Here is a 17,547-nt window from a genome sequence, read left to right on the forward strand (position 1 = left end):
TGCAGGGATGATCAGTGCCCATATTGGATTTTCTGAACCAATGCAGATACGATTAACCAAATAAGTAATCTAGACTTATGATGTATTGGTATGTATGTAGGGTGAGGTTTGGGGAGACACAGTTTCTTTCCATCAATCTGCAAACCTAACCTATATAAACACTGTACATACTTGGTTGTTTAATTATATGTTATATGTTTTTAATGTGTACTTTTGAGAGAGAGGGAGAAAGAGTAAGAGTGTGCGTGAGCGGGAGAGGGCCAGAAAGACAGGGACATAGGATCCGAAGCAGGCTTCACATAGTGAACGCAGAGTTCAACGCAGGGCTGGAACTCACAAACTGTGAGATCTGACCTGTGTCGAAATCAAGAGTCAGGGGCTTAGCTGACTGAGCCACCCAGGCACTTCTACTTATATGTTACTTTATATTGACTCCCTCCTCATTCACCTCTATTGGGTCCTTCTGTCTGCTTATTTTTCTGTCTTAATAACTAAAAATACAAGATCCCTGAGGGCAAGGATTAGTTTGCCTTTTTTTTTTGCATCTCTAGTACCTAGCATGGTGCCTAACAAACTAAAGTGCTCAGTAAATGTTTCTGACTACCCAGCACCATGTAAAACATATCATGAGTACAATTAAATGGCTAATATGCAAAAAGGAGGGCGGGGGAGGAAGGAAGGAAAGTTCCTAAATGCAATATGAATACAGTTGCTTCATTTACTAATTAATCGCTGCATCCATAATTATGAAGAAAAAGAAAAGGAAAATTTCACTCAGTACACACTTCTGATTGCATATTAGAGCCTATCATTGTGAACACGAAGAATTCAGAAATGAGAGACATACATCAAGAGTTAACAGCTGTGGACATTGTGGTAATTACCATGAGTGAATATGATGTGAGAAAGAGGCTAAGCAAAATAGTCATTAAAAATAATTACTTCATAATAAATACGTGGTAAATGCAGTTTTTAGCCCAAGATATAAAACAGTGATTTCTAAGAACTGGTCACTAGATAATTAAAAGACTGTCACATATCTCTTTTAATACATGTCTTCTACAACAGATCTCAACACGCACAAATTCTCAGTTTTATATGTGCACAGTAACAGGCAACAGAAGAAAAGCAGTCAGACTGTCAAAGGGATCACTAGCAAGATGAAAAAAGTGTAAGCAGTAGTCATGCGATGCAGTTTCTGCTATATGGCCCATTAAAAATAACGTAACCTTTAAACTTTTCAAACACAAGTATCATCTAAATGAAGAATGTCTCTTTTCTCCTGCATGGGTTGATTGCTTGAACGTGGCAAATAGATTATGGTCCCTTGGTCTGGAGACCTGTATTCAACTTACATATATCAAAATAATAGCATATTAAAGCTCAGAGTTATTATTTTTGTCTAAATTGTACTTTCAGCTCTGCCACTTTATTTTAGGGCCTCCAAATAAGCCAAAATCTATCTGCAAAATTACACACTTAATTTGGGAAATAAAGCAGGAATAGTAAAGATATTTGCTATATAAAACTCTACTAATGTACCAATTTGAAAAAATATTCAGATTGGTATGATGGAACATTTTGGGAATTAAAATTTATCAATAATTATCACAAAATTTTTGAAAGCTCCTAGAAGAATCCCTTATTTTTCTAGAACTATAAGTAAAACAATGACCAATGACTAAGAAAGCTTGTATCCTCTCACAATATGCTGTTTTCACTTATATTTATAAAGAAATTTAAAATTACACTATTGTCACTGTTAAATCAAATGATAAAAGCAAATTTAGTTATTTTTACCTTGGTATCAATATTATCATACCAACGTGGTGCATGATGAGCCTCACCTTCTTATGCACCTAAAAATAAGCGTGACCTACATGATGTCATGTGAGAACTGTGAAGAGTTCCTAGGATTGGTTCTGCCAAAAGCAACAACCAACCATGTGCTAAAACCTCTAGACTCTAAAGAATCTTTTGTGTTAAAAATAAAAGCACAGGGGCGCCTGGGTGGCGCAGTCGGTTAAGCGTCCGACTTCAGCCAGGTCACGATCTCGCGGTCCGGGAGTTCGAGCCCCGCGTCGGGCTCTGGGCTGATGGCTCGGAGCCTGGAGCCTGTTTCCGATTCTGTGTCTCCCTCTCTCTCTGCACCTCCCCCATTCATGCTCTGTCTCTCTCTGTCCCAAAAATAAATAAACGTTGAAAAAAAAAAAAAAATTTAAAAAAATAAAAAAATAAAAAAATAAAAGCACTGAACTATGTATTAGCATTCCTCATTATAGTCTACATTATAGAAATGTCACTTCATTTTTTTCTTTTTAAAGTTTATTTATTTTGAGAGAGAGAGTGTGTGTGTGTGTGCGCACAAGTGTGAGAGGGGCAGAGAGAGAGGAAGAGAATCGCAGGCTCCGCACTGTTAGTACAGAACCCAATGCGGGGCTCAATCTTACCAACTGAGCCAGATCAAGAGTTGGATGCTTAACCAACTGAGCCACTCAGACACCCCAATATAGAAATGTCATTTGTTTGTATATAAATAAACATTAGGGAAACCAAACAAGCTATGAACAATCACGAACTAATAAGTCACAAATGTCTCACTTTATCAGGGGTCGGTCGTCTCAAGGCTTTTAATGATGCCAATGTTCCCTGTGCATTATTGATAAGAGTTTTACACCATGAAATTTCCCCCAATTTATTTGTCCATAAAATCTTCATTATGAGATACCTAACAGAATATTGCTCTATAAAATAGCAATATAGGAAAAAATGGACTAGTTTTTCCAGAAAATTCACCTATCTACAAATCTATATAAAGAATTTGGTGGATAACAAATGCGGGGGGGGGGGGGAGGGGAGGGATGTCCAAAATCTGGTCATTGCTGCCCAAATACTCAAAAATTTAAAATACGATACAAAATTTATGGGGTTTAGAATATAGTACAGTAAACTCCAAAACTTTTTCACTGAGAACATAAACACTGTCCTATGCTTTCACAAAACCAGAAACATTTAACCATGGCCTAAAGTTCATACATGTTAAAAATCAGATTACCAAATTAAAAATATAATATGACAGATTAAATTAAATCCCGCTCTAAAAAATAAAGCATATTTATTATAAAAGACAAACTGCAAGTGGATATTTTATATGAAAGTAATCAAATAGAGAAAATATGATAAATTGACACACTTTAAGTAATGCTATTATGAATGGCTTAGAATCATACTTAAGTTTTACAGGGTTTGGAAAAGATTCTGAAAACTAAATAAAATTAAAATCATTTGTTAAATTAAAACGGTCAAAATTAATAGGCACCAAAGGGTGCCTGGGTGGCTCAGTTGGTTGAGCATCAAACTCTTGGATTCTTTTTTTTTTTTTTTTTTAATGTTTATTTATTTTTGAGAGAGACAGAGACAGAATGTGAGTGGGTTAGGGGCAGAGAGACAGGGAGACACAGAATCCGAAGCAGGCTCCAGGCTCTGAGCTGTCAGCACAAAGCCCGATGCGGGGCTTGAAGTCACGAACTGTGAGATCATGACCTGAGCTGAAGTCGGATGCTCAACCGACTGAGCCACCCAGGCTCCCCTAAACTCTTGGTTTCAACTCAGGTCATGATCTCATGGTTCATGAGTTCGAGCCCCACATCAGGCTGTGTGCTGACAGTGCACAGCCTGCCTGAGATTCTCTCTCTCCCTCTCTCCCTCTGCCCCTCTCCCCAGCTCTCTCTCAAAATAAATAAATGAACTTAAAAAAGAAAAAAAGATAAAAGGCACCCATATGAACTAGCCCAAGCTTAAGCAGAAGTAGTGTATTGAGCAATAATCAACAATTCTAAGAATTATTCTAAAGAAACTAGTTGCTCTTTTTTTTTTAATTGGTTGATCTTAAAAAATAATGAACTAAAAGTTTGAAATTAAACCTGGGAAACATTCTGGTATAATCCAAGGTATAAACAATTTGAAACAATAGAAGTGGCTTCTGAATTAATGATTCTGCCCTAAGATTAAGATTTAAAATTATATTTTCTTAACATTTTCAGAAGGTGTTAGAGTCTCCTTTAGTTATAAAAATCAACACCATTTGACTTTATGAGTACATGGAGAGCCCCAAAATACAGAAGGGGCCTACACAGCATAGGTGCTATAAATTGGCATATATTTCACAGTAATCTGGTTTCAGGAATGCACGGACCATATTCTTCATTTATCCAGAGGTCACTTACTTACTTATCAGCTGCATAGCCAAAACTTCAGAAGCAAGCACAAACATCTCTGAATAGTCCTAAATAGTAGACATCAAAGATCCAAACACTAGAGTGGAAGATCCCAATCCCATCCATGTCTGTGAAGAGAAAAACCTTTAATAGGCACAAGGCTGCAAACCTTGCAGCAGCAATCTAGAAAAAGCCTCAAAAGATGAAAAGAAGCAAATAGAATAAAGGACAGACATCCTTTGGAGGCTTAAGAAGCATTTACCTTGACCTAGGTCTCATTCTACTTTATGTGGGGCAAGGGAAGGAGGTTAGTGACTAGATATAAAAAGCTGGATTTTTGTTCTACTGGCTTTTTCCATTAAATATAAGGAAAGTAGCTACACGCTCTCTGGAAACCATAGCCCCCCATAATTCTCTCTAGAGACCTTAGGGCAATAAGAATTATGTATATTTATGTGGTGTGTGTGTGTGTGTGTGTACACACACACACACACACACACACACAATGGAGTATTACTCGGCAATCAAAAAGAATGAAATCTTGTCATTTGCAACTACATGGATGGAAGTAGAGGGTATTATGCTAAGCGAAATTAGTCACAGAAAGACAAATATATGACTTCACTCATATGAGCACTTTAAGACACAGAACAGATGAACACAAAGGAAGGGAAGCAACAATATAAAAACGGAGGGGGACAGAACATAAGAGACTCTTAAATATGGAGAACAAACAGAGGGTTACTAGAGGAGTTGTGGGAGGTGGGGGACGGGCAAAATGGGTAAGGGCCATTAAGGATTCTACCCCTGAAATCATTGTTGCACTATATGCTAACTAACTTGGATGTAAATTTAAAAACATTTTTAAAAATAATAACAAAAAAGAATTATGTATCTTTAAATAGGTAAGCAGCACCCATCCTTTCTCTGACTCCCAAGTACAGAGGAGGAAAGGTCTTTCAAACATGTTAACAAAGGACATTTATTTGCCATTCACATCATTAATTAGAAATGCTTATCCAAACAAAACTAAAGTTCAACTAAGTAATATTTTCATTGTGATGAAATATATATAACATAAAACTTGCCATTTCAGGCATTTTTTAAGCATACAATTCAGTGGTATTACACTCAAAATGTTATAGAACCTACTACAATCTAGACCCAAAACTTTATCATCACAAAGAGAAACTTTTTATCTGTTAAGCAATAAATCCCCTTACCCTCTTCCCCAGTCCTTTGGTAACCTCTAATCTTACTTTCAGATATATGAATTTGCCTATTCTGCATATTTCATATAAATGGAAACATACACTGTTTGTCCCTTTGTGTCTGGAATATTTAACTTAGCATAATGTTTTCAAGGTTCATCCATGTTATAACATATATCAGAACTTCATTCCTTTTTATGGCTAAATAATATTCTATTACATGTATATGCCACATTTTATTCATTGATCTGCTGATAAACACTTGGGTTGTTTTTACATTTTGGCCGTTATGAATAATGTAGCAGTGAAAACTGGCATATTTCCCTGACTTCCTGTTTTCAACTATTTGGGGGTATATATCTAAACGTGGAATTGTTGAATCATATGGTAAATTCTATGTTTAACTTTCTGAAGAACCAATAAACTATTCTACACAGTAGCTGCACTACTTTGCACTCCCATCAGCAATCTATGAGAGTTCCAATCTCTCCACATCCTTGCCAACACTTGCTATTTTCTCTTTTTTTTATTTTTTATTATAGTCATCCTAGCAGGTGTAATTTAACCTTTTAATAACTAAATCTTGCATTTTATGTAGTTGTATTAAATTTGCCGTGGTGATGGGGCGCCTGGGTGGCGCAGTCGGTTAAGCGTCCGACTTCAGCCAGGTCACGATCTCGCGGTCCGTGAGTTCGAGCCCCACGTCAGGCTCTGGGCTGATGGCTCAGAGCCTGGAGCCTGTTTCCGATTCTGTGTCTCCCTCTCTCTCTGCCCCTCCCCCGTTCATGCTCTGTCTCTCTCTGTCCCAAAAATAAATAAACGTTGAAAAAAAAATTAAAAAAAAAAAAAAAATTTGCCGTGGTGAAATAAAAATGTAAGTACAATTCTATAGAGGAATCCAGTATGTATTCACACCAATATATTACTAGAATGATAATCATAACAAGTGAAATTAAAGTACATATGATGGCATGTAAGTCTAGGTTCTAAAAGCTGTAAAGTCTGGAGATCACAGGGATAATCTTTCATCTCCCAAGGGGAATTCAAACTTATTATTGATAATGGTAATTAAGGCAATACCAGTAACAACAAAAATATCTAACATTTCAACAGTGTTTAATTTTTGCCAGGCACATATATTAAATCATTTGATCATCACACAACCACCTATAAGATAACTAGTATTGTTGATAATGGTAACAAAAATAATACCAGTGACTACAATAAAAGAAAAAAACCCAGCTAACATGTGAATAGTGCCTACTATATGCCAGGTACATATATTAAGCTATTTGATCATTACATATACCCAGTAAATAGGTATTATTAACAACTTTTCAAAATGTGGAAGCTAAAATATAGAAATTACTTGCCCAAGGCCAAGCAACTAATAAATGATGGAGTCAATGAAAACACTGAAATAGCTCATAAGAGGCCTAACAGTCATAGCAGCATAGTCCCCAAAGCATATACACAGCATATGATAAATTACTGAATATAAAGTTTGAATAGGTGATTCCTTTTCGGCTTAAAGGTCGAAGACCACACACTTAAAATGGCCCTGAGATTTTCCACACTGAGTCTGTAAGTTAGATTCTTGGCGGGGGGGGGGGGGGGGGGGGGGGGGGGGGGGTGTAAGGGCAAAAATGGGAAGTGATGATCATATGAAGATATAAGCAGCAAAATTAAAAAGAGAGACTAAATTTTGATTTCAATATTCATAATGTGAACTCCTTTCTATGAATCACTTGCCTAATAACTTTTTACAAGACTACTTGGTGAACAATAAGATGTATCAAGAATTACAAACTATTCAAAGATGTTTAAGTTTCAATTACCTTCTTTACATCTAATGAAAAGAATTATATTCCTGACCTGTCACCAAAGTTCCTATTTCATTACAAAATCAATATATATATATATATATATATATATATATCCATATATATGGATATATATATGTGTGTATATATATATATATCCATATATATGGATATATATATGTGTATATATATCCATATATATACACATATATATGGATATATATATGGATATATATATATCCATATATATATACACACTGCTATCTTTTGAATAAATTATATATAGTATTTAATGTAATATCATTGATGATGATGATTGTCTTATTCGGCTTGGGCAGTCATAACAAAACATCATATATCGGGTTGGCTTAAACAAGAGAAATTTATTTTCTCAGAGTTTCAGAAGCTGTCTGAATTCAAGGTGCCAGCGTGGCGGGTTCATGGAGAGGACTTTCTCCTTAGGTTGCAGACAAGTTGTCTTCTCAGTTTGTGCTCACATAACCTTTTCTTCTTGGAAGTGGGGAGAGAGAGAAGCTCTCTGCTGTCTCTTACTAAGGCACTAATTCAATCATGAGAGGCCCCTCCCTCCTAACCCTAATTATCTCCCAAACACCCATCCCAGATACCATCACAATGGGGGTTAGAATTTTGTAATACGAAATACTGAGTCCATAACAACAGTAATGGCAGCATAAACTGTCATTGGGAGTACTTACAATGTGTCAGGCAAGGTTTTACAGAAGGGAATACTAAGGCATAGAGAAATTAAGCAACTTAACAGCTTTTGGGCAATTATGTAAATAATGATACACACATGAAAACACCTAAGTTTAGACTTCTCTTTTTTCAGTAGCACCACCTAACAAACTAAGAACTGCTGAATGGCTCAGGAGGAGGAAAATCATCAAGTTCAGTTCTTTCTTAGCATAAGGTGGCTTGACAGACAAAACAGTAATTTCTAGACATTTGAAAAAGTGAAGGAGTGAAGCAGCCTGACCAAACAAGAAGGAAAGAGCCTTCCAGAATCTCAAATTCTGAGAATGCTTTTAAAGCACGGAAGTAAAATCAATAAATAGAGCTTTTCTATATAAGAAAAAAGGGATACCTGGGGAGTAGTTTACAAATCTGAAGGCATGAGGATGCGACGAAAAGAGTTTAAAGGAGTGGGACAGCAACCAAAAAACAATCTGAGGAAGAAAAATCCAAGTTAAATGCAAAGTCCTGAATATTACAAATGCTTGTTAATAAATCCCCAACATAATTTATTTAGAAAAAATCTCAAATTCTGATTTTGATCTTTTGAGGCATGATTAGAGATTATGCTAAGGATATACTGTTTCTACAGAAAAGAGGTCAAATGCATAAACTCCCAATATGTAAATATAATTCCAATTCCTAGGAGCATTTAAAAAAATTTTTTAATGTTTATTTATTTTTGAGAAAGAGAGAGAAACAGAATGTAAGCGGGGGAGAGGCAGAGAGAGAGGGAGACACAGAATCCGAAGCAGGCTCCAAGCTCCGAGCTGTCAGCACAGAGCCTGATGCAGAGCTTGAACTCACAAACTATAAGATCATGACCTGAGCTGAAGTTGGACACTTAACTGACTGAGCCACCCAGGCACCCCAAACCTTTTTTTTCTTCTTTATTTCCCTTTCTTTTCCTTCTTTCTTCCTTTTCTTTCTTTTCTTTTTAATTTTTAATGTTTATTTATTTTTGAGAGAGAGAGACAGCATGAGCAAGGGAAGGGCAAAGAAAGGGAGGGAGACACAGAATCCAAAGCAGGCTGCAGATTCTGAGCTGTCAGCACAGAGCCCCATGTGGAGCTCGAACCCATGGACTGTAAGATCATGACCTGAGCTGAAGGTGGACACTTAACTGACTGAGCCACCCAGGCGCCCCTATAAAGTCTCATATGCTTTTTAGGGTAAAAGAAGAATGAAATAGCAATCTCAAATGTAGGCCACCTCCTAGTATGTTGGTAGGGCAAAAATTTCTATAATTATACCACATTATCATGTCACAGGTTGATTCCAGGATTTTTTCCTTGAGAGAAAGGAAGGAAAAACCCCAGTTAGGGAGTCCTCTGACATATCCGCTTTCAGCTTTCCCTCCTTTTTGCTTTTAAAAGGAAAATGTGGGAATAGAGGTAAGGGTGAGGAAAGACATATAAAATCACTAAACAATAAATAAAAACACTGAAAACTAAGATTAAATATACATATACTATTCACTCCCTAAATGCCATATAATTGTTAATGAAGCAGCTTTGGTGGGAAGAGAATATATTAACAGAGAAGCAGGACATAAATCGTGGGTCCCAGAAAGTTTAGAATATGGAACCCTATCTCTAAGCTTGCAAATGTTCTATTTCCAGGGAGCTCTTAGAATGTATATCAATTTTTCCATGAGAAATTAATGGTGACTTTTCATAATAGGCACAAGGGGGCACTGAAGCACAAAGTATTAAGTATGTCTTCTAATATACCTCAGGACTTACCCTAGGATTGGGGGGTTATGGAGGGGGTAGGAGACAGCTGGAATGTATACTATATCTCCATTTCATAAAATTTCTATTCTTAGTTGAAGAAAGACTTTACAAAACTGGATCTAAATGTACACATTTTTTCAGCAATCAAATTCATGGAATGAGTGTTTCCTTCTATCAAACCTCATTAACAGGAATTGCTCTGATCTCTTAATTCTTATTAGGTCAACTGTAATTCATGAATTTAATAAACAACACAAAGTCCTTCAAATGAAAATCACTACTATTTACTGATCTCACCTTTCATTTACTTATTTTTATTAATGTTTATTTTTGAGAAACAGAACATGAGCGGGGGAGGGGCAGAGAAAGGGAGACAGAGCAGGCTCCAGGCTCTGAGCTGTCAGCTCAAACCCAAGAACCACGAGGTCATGACCTGAGTCAAAGTCGAAGCTTAACCAACTGAGCCACCCAAAAGCCCCTGATTAAAAGACCCCTTTTAATCTATGGGTCTTTACCATAATAGAGTGAAATCTACAAATATAAATTCATAAACAATTTGTCCAATTTTATATACATATAGGCATATACCTCATTTTATTACACTTCACTTTATTGTACTTCACAGATATTGCCTTTTTTTTTTTTTATAAAGCAAAAGTGAAGGTTTGTGGCAACCGTAAGAACAAGTCTACTGATGTCATTTTTCCAACAGCATTTGCTCACTTCACATCTCTGTCACATTTTGGTAATTGTCTCAATATTTCTAACTTTTTCATTAATATTGTATTTGTTATGGCGATCTGTGGTAAATGACCTTTGATGTCACTAGCATTAACAGTTTTGGGGCACCACAAACTCACACCATATAAAACAGCAAACATAATAAATGTCTTGTAGGTTCTGAGTGCTCCACCAACCAGCCATTTCCCTATCTCTCTCCCTCTCTTCAGGTCCCCCTATTCCCTGAGACACAATAATACTCAAATTAGGCCAAATAATAATCCTGCAATGGCCTCTAACTGTTCAAGTGAAAAGACGTCACTCACCTCTCACTTTATTTTTATTTTTTAACGTTTATTTATTTTTGAGACAGAGAGAGACAAAGCATGAATGGGGAAAGGTCAGAGAGAAAGGGAGACACAGAATCTGAAACAAGCTCCAGGCTCTGAGCTGTCAGCACAGAGCCTGACGCGGGGCTCGAACTCACGAACTGTGAGATCATGACCTGACCAGAAGTCGGACACTTAACCAACTGAGCTACCCAGGCGTCCCTCACCTCTCACTTTAAATCAAAAGTTTGAAGTGATTAAGCTTAGCTAGAAAGCTGAAAACCAACACAGGCCAAAAGCTAGACTTCCTGTGCCAGTCAGCCAAGTTGTGAATGCGAAGGAAAAGTTCCTGAAGGAAATTAATAAAAATGCCACTCCAGTGAACACATTAATAATAGAGCAAAACATCCTTAATTGCAGATACGAAGAAAGTTTTAGTGGTCTGAATAGAAAATCAAACCAGCTACAACATTCCCTTAAGCCAAAGCCTAATCCAGAGCAAGGCCCTAACTCTCTTCAATTCTAATTAAGGCTGAGAGAAGTGAGGAAACTGCAGAAGACAAGTTTGAAGCTTGCAGAGGTTGGTTCATGAGGTTTAAGTAGTCATAACAAAAAAATACAAGATAAAGGAAGCAGCAAGAACTAATGTAGAGGAGTATGGCAAGTTTAAAGATGATCTAGCTAAGATAATTAAGGAAGGTGGCTACACTAAACAACAGATTTTCAATGAAAGCAAAACAGCCTTCTATTGGTAAAGATGCCACCTAAGACTTTCATAGCTACAGAAGGTTCCAAGAACAGGCTGATTCGTGTTAGGGGCTAATGCAGCTAGTGACTAAATTGAAGCCAATGCTCATTTACCATTCTGAAAGTCTTAGGGTCCTTAAAAATTATCCTAAATCTACTTTGCCTGTGCTCTATAAATGGAACAGCCTGGATGATAGCACATCTGTTTACAACATGGTTTACTGTATTTTAAGCCCAGTCGTTGAGACCTACTGCTCAGAAAAAAATTTCCCTTCAAAATGTTACTGCCCACTGACAATGAACCTGGTCATCCAAGAGCTCTAATGGAGAAACACCAGATTAATGTTGTTTTCATACTTGTTAACATAAAATCCAGGAGTCGTTTTGACTTTCAAGTCTTACTATTTAAGAAATACATTTCATAAGGCTATAGCTGCCACAGATGATGATTGCTCTCATGAATCTAAACAAGTAAATGGAAAACCTTCTGGAAAGGATTCACCATTCTAGATGCCATTAAATACATCTGTGATTTATGGAAAGAGGTCAAAATATCAACATTAACAGGAGTTTAGAAGAAGTTGATTCCAACCCTCATGGATGACTCTGAGGGGCTCAAGACTTCACCTGAAGAAGTTAACTGCAGATGTGGCAGAAACAAAAAGAACTGACAAGGGAAACCTGAAAATGGGACTGAATTGCTGCAATCTCCTGATAAAACTGAATGAATGAGGGGTTGCTTCTTATGGATGAGCAAAGTAGTTTCTTGAGTTGTTATATACTCCTGGTGAAGAAGCTGTGAAGATTACTGAAATGACAACAAAGGATTTAGGGTATTCATGAACCTAGTTAAGAAAACAACAGCAGGGTTTGAGAGGACTTCAATTCTGAAAGAAGTTCTACAATCAGTAAACTGTTATCAAACAATATCACATGCTAGAGAAATCATTCCTGAAAGGGTCAATAAATGCAGCAAATTTCATTACATTAAGAAATTGCCACAGTCACCCAACCTTCAGGAATCACCACCTATCAGTCAGCAACCATCAACAAGGCAAGACCCTCTACCAGCAAAAAGATAACTACCTAAAAGCTCACATGATGGTAATAAGCATTTTTTTAGCAATAAAGTGTTTTAAAATTAAGGCAACACATTTTTTTTTAAGACATAATGCTATTACACACTTACTAGACTATAAAGTAAACATAACTTTTATATGCACTGGGAAACCAAAAACTTCATTGGATTCATTTTATTGCAGTATCTACTTTAGTGTAGTGATCTAGAACTGAACCCACAATACCTGAGAGGTATGCTTATATATGAAAAGCTATTTTGAAAAATCTAATTTTTTTGTAGAGACAATAACATAATGGATTCCCATGTGCCCATTACCCAGCTTCAACAATGTTTATCTCATGGTCAATCTTGTTTCAACTAAAAAAAAAAAAAAAAAATTATTAATCCATCAGTCAGCATTCAAGTTTCCCAGCATGGGCCTTTTTTTCCTTTTCCATTTGTTCAAATTAAGATCATAGTAGTACCACATATTCCAACTCATTGACATGAAATTTACATTTCTTTTTATCTATAAGGTTTCATTTACCTCTTTTCCTCCTGAAACTTCTTTGTTAAAGAAATGAAGTCGCTTGTCCCATGTAGTCTTCAAGTATCTGTATTTTGTGGACTATACCCCTGTGACATTTTTAAACATGTTTCTCTGTCCACGTAATTTTTTGTAATTGTCGAAGTTAGAGTCTTAATCAAATTCAGAATTGATAAAGAAGACAAACTCATACACGGTACTGTGTTTTTCATTAAGGGGCATACACATATTGCCTTGTATCTGTGATAATAACAGCAATGATGAACAATGCCTAAATACAACATTTCATTGAGAGCAACAAAAAAGTGACATTCTACTTTTATCATTCCTTCATTATTTACTATCTGTAATGTGCCTATTAAGTGAAAATTCTCATCAAATCTTTGGTTTCCAAAAGGTAGTTTGTTTAGAAAAGGAAGAATAAATGCTTGTTTTTTAAGAGTTTTTGAAAAAAAATGAGTTGGTATCCTAACCTCCCAGAATGGTAAACAATGAGAACACATTTTTTAGGGGAGGGATCATTACAAACTTTTGGATTTAAATAAATGTAGTATGCTTCAAATTAACTGCAGTTGGTTATTTCTATTAGTGTCAAATTTTCCCATCTTGACCAATGAGAGACTCTTCAATTAGTTTCTGAGTCTTTTAGACACGGACTTAGTAGTCTTTAACAGCTTTCTTGCTTCTGGTATAACAAAATACTCCAGGATCATCTTATCCATCTCCTGACCCAAACCTGAAACCAACCACATACCCAAGGAACATTGTACTTTTCAACGGGAATCAGCATTACTCAGAGACAACAGTCTGGATTCTAAGGAGTGCTCATTACTCCTGGGTTTGTCATTTTATCTATCTAGACCTTATATAGTGATAAGAGTTAGTATGACTTGATACTGAAAAAATTCTATAGTATTTTTTTAAAGTTGTGTTGTTCTTATATTTCTATTTCTTTCTTCTCCCATACCGTAATTCTTGTTATACAATGCCACCAACACAAATTCATTTGCCTTGTTGTACAATATACATACAACAGTTTAGGAATAATAATACCAACACTATGATTAATGAAAACCATATAAGGTTTTTATATTGTTCTTATATCTTCAGGGTATAATCCACCAGGCATATATAATCAAATTACTTGTTTTAAAGTCACTTAAAATAGTTCCTTCCTATAATTACACCACTTAGGCTTCTTTGTTTCATTTTGCTTTCACTTTTAGTTTTTTAAGTTTATTTATTTTGAGAGAGAGCGAGCAAACGGGGGAAGGGGCAGAGAGAGAGAGAGAATCCCAGGCAGGGTCTGCACTCCCCACAGATTCCGATGCAGGGTTCTATCTCCTGAACCATGAGACCACGACCTGAGCTAAAATCAAGAGATGGATGCTCAACCAACTGAGCCACCCAGGCACCCCTACTTTTTTTTTTTTTAATGATTAAAACTTGTTTTAGAATTATGTACATTTACATAGTTTCAAAATCATACCTAGAAAACAAGGTACTGTATATTCATAGAACTTTAGCTATTCCCTCTATCCTTGTTCCCTAAAATGGGTTAGTTTTTTTTATTAATTCCTAAATTTAAAAAATAAAAGTAGACGGGGTGGCTGGGTGGCTCAGCCGGTTAAGTGTACAACTCTTGGTTTTGGCTCAGGTCATGATCTCATGGTTTTTGAGTTCAAGCCCTGCATCGGGATCTGTGCTGACAGTGTGAAGCCTGCTTGGGGTTCTCTCTCTCCCTCCAAATAAATAAACTTAAGATAAAATTTTAAAAACTTCTTAAAACATAAATAAAAGTAGAAAGGTACACACACACAAATATATTTAATTAGATACACAGTAACATTCTTTATGAACTTTTCTATATCTTATTACTTTTGCTGCATAATATGTATTGGCCATCATGGCACAGAAGATGCTCCCCATTTGCTTTTACACCCATACAATACTCTATTGGGTAAATGAACCACACTTTATTCAGTCAGAAACCTACTGATGAATACAGTGTCCTTTCAGTCTTTTGCTATTTAGACAGTGCTACAATGAATGTAGCCTTGTGCATGCCATTTTGTATTTATGCCAATCTGTGTTTGAGATATATTCCTAGGAGATTTACTAGATCAAAGAGTAAATGAGTATTTAACTTAGCTAGATGTTGTCAAATTCTCAATACACAAGGTTGTAACATTTTGTATTCCAATAGACAATGTGTGAGAGAGTGCCTATTCCTCCAGTCTCAGCAAATGGATATGTTGCTGATTTGAAAGAAGGGGGGGTGCAGGGAGGAGCACCTGGGTAGCCCAGTCAGTTGGGGGTCTGACTTCAGCTCAGGTCATGATCTCACGGTTTGTGGGTCTGAGCCCATCAGACTCACGGCTGTCAGAGCAGAGCCAGCTTCAGATCCTCTGCCTACCTCCCCCCACTCCCGCCCCTCCCCAGCTTGTGCACTCACTCGCTCTCTCTCAAAAATAAACAGATATTAAGAAAAAAATTTATATAAAAAAAAGGAGAGGGGAGAAAGAATCTGACTGATGAAGATTATCACCTAAGGGCAGTTTTATTCACATTTATATGCTATTTCATTGATCTAATCTTATTTTTATTTCCTGCCTTGTTCTTAGTTTGGGTTTTATTTGCATTTCTTTTTCTCTCTTAAGGTAAACCCTTGGGTCACTGATTTTTAGGTTCCTTCTTTCCTTTTTTTTTTTTTTTTTTTAATTTTTTTTTTTAACGTTTATTTATTTTTGAGACAGAGAGAAACAGAGTATGAACAGGGGAGGGGCAGAGAGAGAGGGAGACACAGAATCTGAAATGAGCTCCAGGCTCTGAGCTGTCAGCACAGAGCCCGACGCGGGGCTTGAACTCACAGACCGTGAGATCATGACCTGAGCCAAAGTCGGACGCTTAACCAACTGAGCCACCCAGGCGCCCCAGGTTCTTTCTTTTCTAATAGAAGCATTTAAAGATATAAATTTCTCTCTCAACCCTGAAGATGCACCTACACATTCTGATATACTGCATTTTCATTATCATTCAGTTCAAAATGATGTTTAATTTCCCTTGCTTTCTTCTTTGACCCACAAATTGTCTAGAAGTGTACTGTTTAATACCCAAACATTTGAATTTTTCCCCTAGCCATCATACTGTTATTAATTTCTTATTTAACTCCACTATGGTTCAAGAAAATAGTCCTGTATTATTTCCTTTTAAATTTATTTAGAATTGTTTCGTGACCCAGCATATGGTCTCTTTTGATGAATATACCATGCGCACTTGAAAATAACATGTATTATTACAGCATGAAATGTAGTGCTATATAAATGTCAATTAAATCACGATGAATGATGATGTTTTTCAAATCTTCAATGTCTTTGCTGGTTTTTTATGTAGTTGTTCTACCAACGCTATGGGAAGAGTGTTAAAATTTCCAACTATGGCTGTAAAGTTGCCTATATGTAATTTATATATTTCTGTAAAATTTTGCTTCATGTATTTTGAAGTTATACTGTCAGGTGCACACATATTTGTCATTGTTATATCAGAATTGTGACCAAGAGGCAGTACATAGATATGAAAAGAAACAGCAACTACATTAACACTTGTTCTAGGTCTGTTTTTTAGGAAATTCAATCCAAAAGTATGAGTCATTGCTATTTATTAGTTGCAATGGATCAGGATCAATATGATATAGTTCTTATTTCCAAAGAGACTTACAATCATATTTCAAAAGCATTGCAATAAATATCTAGACAGTAATCCTTATAAAAATACCACAGTACAGATCCTTAAATTCAATTTTTACATAATATATGTATATACATTCTTTCAATTCATTTTTACATCTAAATTCTCTCAATTCACCCAACAAAGTAGATATTACATACATTTTATAGTTGAGAGAGGTAAAACCCAGAAAGACTGAGTGATTTATCCAATATCACACAGTTAACATTTGGCAGAGCCAGAACTCAAACCTGAGTCTACTTTTGCAATATCACACACTGCTCAAAAGGAAGAGAGTATTCAACAATGTGGATGGGAGGCCAAAAAGCAAAGTTACAGTTTTTAATTGTATAAATATGGATAATTCTAGTAAGAAATGGGAGATATTACCTATGAAAGTATGAATTCTATTAGTAAAAGTAATATCAATATCTTATTTCTCAGGACCTAAAATACCTGGGGAATTTAATAAATGTCAGTGTACTGAATAAATGAAGTTGATGAGTGAGTGAAACAATATGGCTATTACAGAGTTTTCTGATTTTAAAAGGACATATATAAATAATGAAAGGAGGGAAATGTAACTAATATATATGAATTAATATCATAAACCTTATTTATAATATTGCAGAATAGACTAAATTTTATAAGTAATACAAAGGAAAACCAAACAAGCCT

General features: G+C 36.0%; 1 protein-coding gene across 5 annotated transcripts in view; it reads right to left on the minus strand.

Moving 5' to 3' along the window:
* JMJD1C (jumonji domain containing 1C) overlaps positions 1-17,547 on the minus strand; it is a 258,892-nt gene that overhangs the window by 194,264 nt on the left and 47,081 nt on the right. The window lies entirely within an intron of this gene.

The sequence above is a fragment of the Leopardus geoffroyi genome, chromosome D2 (assembly GCF_018350155.1).
Source record: "Leopardus geoffroyi isolate Oge1 chromosome D2, O.geoffroyi_Oge1_pat1.0, whole genome shotgun sequence".
NCBI classification, from domain to species: domain Eukaryota; kingdom Metazoa; phylum Chordata; class Mammalia; order Carnivora; family Felidae; genus Leopardus; species Leopardus geoffroyi.